Source organism: Peromyscus leucopus, chromosome 20 (genome assembly GCF_004664715.2).
Source record: "Peromyscus leucopus breed LL Stock chromosome 20, UCI_PerLeu_2.1, whole genome shotgun sequence".
NCBI lineage: Eukaryota > Metazoa > Chordata > Mammalia > Rodentia > Cricetidae > Peromyscus > Peromyscus leucopus.
The window spans coordinates 6486981-6492427 of NC_051080.1; the positions used below are offsets into that span (position 1 = coordinate 6486981).

General features: G+C 40.2%; 1 non-coding gene across 1 annotated transcript; it reads right to left on the reverse strand.

Annotated features, from left to right (window-relative positions):
- Positions 1 to 4686: 4686 nt before the first annotated feature.
- Trnan-guu lies at positions 4687 to 4753 on the reverse strand. The gene has a single exon. It is a non-coding gene; the product is annotated as a tRNA-Asn (tRNA).
- Between the last annotated feature and the right edge of the window lie 694 nt (positions 4754 to 5447).

Below are 5447 nucleotides of genomic sequence, written 5' to 3' on the forward strand. Positions count from 1 at the left end.
TGGAGATTTGTCCTTTATCCACTGTGCATTTTTTTTTTTAAGACAGAGTTTTTCTGTGTAGCCCAGGCTGGCCTGGAATTTGATATGTAGACTAGGCTGGCCTCGAACTCACAGACATCTGCCTGTGTCTGCCTTCCGAGTGCTGGGATTAAAGGCATGCACCACCACCACCGGCCTGTATATATATATATATATATATTTTTTTACAACTTTGTGAAAACAAAAACAAAAACAAAAAAAATGAACCAGGCAGCTGCAGCTTTCTGGGTTTTAATCTGGGTCTTCTATTTATTCCTCTGCTCTAGGGACCTGTTTTGTACCAGTGCCCTGTTATTTTTGTTGGTATGACTTGGCAGGATGATTTGAAATCAGGTATAGCAATACCTCTATTCTTCTTCTTCTTCTTCTTCTTCTTCTTCTTCTTCTTCTTCTTCTTCTTCTTCTTCTTCTTCTTCTTCCTCTCTCTCTCCTCTTCTCCTCCTTCCTCTTCTCCTCTCTTCCTCCTCCTTCTCCTTCTTCTTCTTGGGGGGGTTTTCGAGACACGGTTTCTCTACGTAGCTTTGGAGCCTTTCCTGGAACTTGTAGACCAGGTTGGCCTCGAATTCACAGAGATCCTCCTGCCTCTGCCTCCCGAGTGCTGGGATTAAAGGAATGTGCCATCACTGCCTGACTAGTGTTATTCTTTTTTGCTCCAAAATGCTTTGGTTATTCAAGGTCTATTGTGACTCCAGTGAATTTTAAGATTTTTTTTTTTCACCTGTGAAGAGTAGCATTAGAATTCTTAGAATTCTGATGGGATTGTAGATTGTATTGAATTTATAGATTGTTTTTGGTAGGATGGCCATTATCACAACATTAATTCTTATAATCTATAACGATGTGAGGTCTTTTCATCTTCCAGTGTCGTCTTCAATTTCTTTCATTGTAGTAATATTTTACTTCCTTGATTAGGATTATCAGGTATATTTTTCATTAAATTTTTTATGCAATATATTTTGATCACATTCTTTCCCCTCTCCCAGCTCCTCTCCATCTCTCTACCCACCCAACTTCAGGTTCTTTCTCTCTCTCTCTCTCTCTCAAAACAAACAAACAAACAGAAAACCCAAAACAACAAAACCCAGCCCTCCCCCACCCAAAAAAAAAAACAGGAAAAACAATAAGAAAACTAAAGATGAAAATAAAAACAAATTGAAAAAGGAAAAGGAAACCAATATGATTTTAAAAAATATCAAACAAAACAAAAAGCATACACAGGTACACAAATATGGAGTTTGTTTTATGTTGGCCAACTACTCCTGGATATGGAACCTGCTCTGGAGTGTGGTTGATATACCCAGTAACACTCCATTGCAGAAAACTGAGTTTTTAATTTCCCAGTAGGTATCATTACAAATAGGGGTAGGACTTTGTGTCCACTTCCCCTTCTCAGTGTGAGATGTGTCTGGCTTGAACCTGTGTAGACCTCATGTGTGCTGTCACGGTCTCTGTGAGGTCGTCTGTGTGCCAGTCCTGTTGTGTCTGGAAGACACGGTTTCCTTGGTACCATCCGTCCCCGCTGGCTCTTACGATCTCTCGGCCTTCTCTTCTGCATAGGTCTCAGAACCCTCAGGAGGGACGTGGTGAAGACATCCCAGTTAGGACTGAGTGTTCCAAGGTCTCTGACTCTCTATATGTTGTCAAGTTGTAGGTTTCTGTGTTTATTACCACCTATTGCAAGAAGTTGTTTCTCTGATGAGGGTTGATCTCCAAGAATACAGCTTTGATCTATGAATAGAGCAACATATCTTAAGAGTCATTTTATTGCTATGTTCCTCTAGCAGAATAATGGTAGTAGATTCCCCCCTAAGCTCATGAACTATCTAGTCTTAGATTCTTGGCCACTTTGGTGCTGTTGTGTATAGGCTCCATCCATATCATGGAGTGGGTCTTAAGTCCAATTAAAAAATGGGCCGGGCGGTGGTAGCGCATGCCTTTAATCCCAGCACTCAGGAGGCAGAGCCAGGTGGATCTCTGTGAGTTCAAGGCCAGCCTGGTCTCCAAAGTGAGTTCCAGGAAAGGCGCAAAGCTACCAGAGAAACCCTGTCTTCAAAACAAAACAAAACAAAACAAAACAAAACAAAACAAAACAAAACAAAACAAAACAAATGGTTGGCTGCTCCCACTATTTCATCAATATATCTTTCAGGCAGGTCTCTGTTGTTGATTCAAGGGTTGGTTTCTGGGTGAAACCGATGATTGCTGTTCTCCTCTGGTAGTGTGCAAAGTACTTTCCAGCACCGTGAATACTATTTAAAGTGGTGAAGCTTCTAGAAAGGTACCACCTTGATTTCTCCATGTTCGTTGACATGAGTAAATTGTGTCTTCAGCATTAGGGCCTCACTATCAGTGGAGAGAGTATCCAACAGCCTTGGCAGTAGCTTATCATGCTGGGCGGTGGCAGTGGCGGGGTCCATGGGAGCCCTTTGGCCAATGGCTCAACAAGAAGTAAGCTGGCACTGGAGGTTTGAACTGGTGGCATGTCTAGTTGGAGCGTTGTCTCCTCCGTTATATGGTGACTCCATTTAAATTTCATTCATCTATGTGTATTTTAGGAAGCTTCTGCAATAGCAGGTTCTCATACGGCTTTCCAAAGAGCCTTTGGTATTAATTGTCCCTCTCCACATTCCCTCTTTACCCTGTCCTCCCATCCCTTCCCTACTTAATTCTTCCGTTTCCCCCTTTGTCTCTTTATAACACTACACTCTATTTCCCCTTCCTTGGAATATCTTATCCCTGGTCCCTTGCTATCAACTTAAGCTCCACGGTTATTTGGATTGAAACACATTTATCTAAAGTTTAAAAAGTAACACCCACATATTATAATAGAAAACATACAACGTTTGTCTTTTGGGGCCTGGGTTACCTTACTCATGATGATTGTTTCTAGCTCTATCCATTTACCTGTAAATTTCATTTTTCTTGACAGCTAGATAATATTCCTCTGGGTAAATATTCCATGTTTTCACTGTCCATTCAGCAGTTGATAGACATCTAGGTTGTTTCCAGTTTCTGACTATTATGAATAGAGCAGCAATGAATACAGTTGAGCAAGCGTCTCCACAGTAGGATGAAGCAACCCTTTTGCGTATATGCCCAAGAGTGGGATAGCTGGATCTTGAGGTAGGTTGAGTCTCACCTTTCTGAGGAACTGCCACACTGATTCCCACAGTGGCTGGACAAGTGCACTCCCAGCAGTAATTGGAGTGTTCCCTTGCTCCACATCCTCACCAGTATCTGCTGTCATTTGTTTTATTAATCTTGGCTATTCTGATTTAGGGTGAGATGGAATCTCAAAGTAGCTTTAATTTGCATTTCCCTAATGGCTTAAAAGTTGCCGAACATTTTAAGAAGTATTTCTCAGCCATTTGTGTTACATCTTTTGGGAATTCTGTTTAGTTCTATACCCTATTTGTAATTGGGTTTTTTGTTTTCATGATGGTGTGTGTACGTGTACGTGTGTGCGTGTGCGTGCGTGCGTGCGTGCGTGCGTGCGTGCGTGCGTGTGTGTGTGTGTGTGTGTGTGTGTGTGTGTGTGTGTATGTGTGTGTGTGTGTGTTTGTGTTTCAAGACAAGGTTTCTCTGTGTAGCCCTGGCTGTCCTGGAACTTGCTCTGTAGATCAGGCTGTCCCTGAACTCAGAGATCTGCTTTCCTCTGCCTCCCGAGTGCTGGGATTAAGGGTGTGCACCACCACCACCTGGAAATGTTCAATTTTTTTTCTAGTCCTTTATACATTCTAGCTACTAACCCTCTCAGATGTCTAATTGGTAAAGATGTTTTTTAGCACTCTGTAGGCTGCCACTTTGCTCAAATGATGATGTCCTTTGCTGTACAAGATTTTCAGTTTCATGAGGTCCTATATAGTAATTATTGATCTTAGTGCCTGTGTTATCAGTGTTCAGTTTAGAATGTCCTTTCCTGTGCCAGTAAGTTCAAGACTTCTTCACTTTCTCATCTGTCAGATTCAGTGTATCTGGTTTTATGCTGATGTCTTTGTTCTATTGGAGTTGAGTTTTGTACAGGGTGGTACATAGTGGATCTATTCTCATTCTTGTGCATGCAGACATCCAGTTTGATAAGTACCATTTGTCGAAGATGCTGTCTTTTCTCCATGGTGTACTTTTGGCTTCTTTGTCAAAACTCTGGTGTCTGTGGATGTGTAGACTTACATCTGGGTCATTAATTTGATTCCATTGATCAACATGTCTGTTTTGATGACATGCTGTTTTTATTACTATAGCTCTGTAACACAACTTGAAATATGGGATAGGGAAATCTTCAGGTGTCCTTTTTATTATTCAGAATTTTTAAGATATCCTGAGTTCTTTATGTTTCCATATGAAAGTTTTTGTTATCTTTTCGATTTTTATTAAGAATTGTTGGAATTTTGATGGTGATTGTATTGAATCTGTAGATTGCCTTTGGTAGATAGGCATTTTCACTATATTAATCCTATTGATCTATGATCATGGGAGATCTTTCCATTTTCTGATATCTTCTTCAATTTCTTTCTTCAGTGTCTTACAGTTTTGGATGACTTATTTATTTTTTTATTTTATGTGCACTGGTGTTTTGCCTGCATGTATGTCTGTGTGAGGGTGTCAGATCACCTGGAACTGGAATTACATACAGTTTGAGCTGCCATGTGGGTGCTGGGAATTGAACCCAGGTCCTCTGGAAGAACAGTCCAGTGCTCTTAACCACTGAGCCATCTCTCCAGCTCCCATCTTACATTTTTTATTATACAGATCTTTCACTTGCTGGGTTAGAGTTACCCCAAGGTATTTTTTTTTTTTGAGGCTCTTGTGAAAGGCACTGTTTCTCTGATTTCTTCCTTCCAGTCTGTCATTTGTATATAGGAAGGTTACTAATTTTTGTGTGCTAATGTTATATCCTGATACTTTGCTGAAATTGTTTATTAGCTGTATGTGTTTCCTTATAGAGTTCTTAGGGTCCTTTATGTATAAAATAATATCAATTGTAAGTAAGAATACGTTGATTGTTTTTCTTCCCAACTTGTATCCCCTTGATCTCCTTCAGGTGTCTTACTGGTCAGGCTAAGACTTGAATATGTATGGAGTGAATAGACAACATGATCTTGTTTCTGGTTTTAGTGAAAATGCTTTGAGCATCTCTCTGTTTAGGATGATGTTGGCTGTGGGCTTGTTGTAAACTACCTTTTTTATGTTGAGATATATGCCTTTTTATTCCTTGTCTCTCTAGGACTTTCATCACGAAAAAATGTTGGATTTTGTCAAAGGCCTTTTCTGCAACTAATGAGATGATCATGTGGTTTTTGTCTTTCAGTCTGTTTATGTGGTGCATTAAATTTATTAATTTATACATGTTGAACTATCCCTAAATCTCTGGGTTAAAGCCAACTTGACCATGGTAGATGATCTTTTTG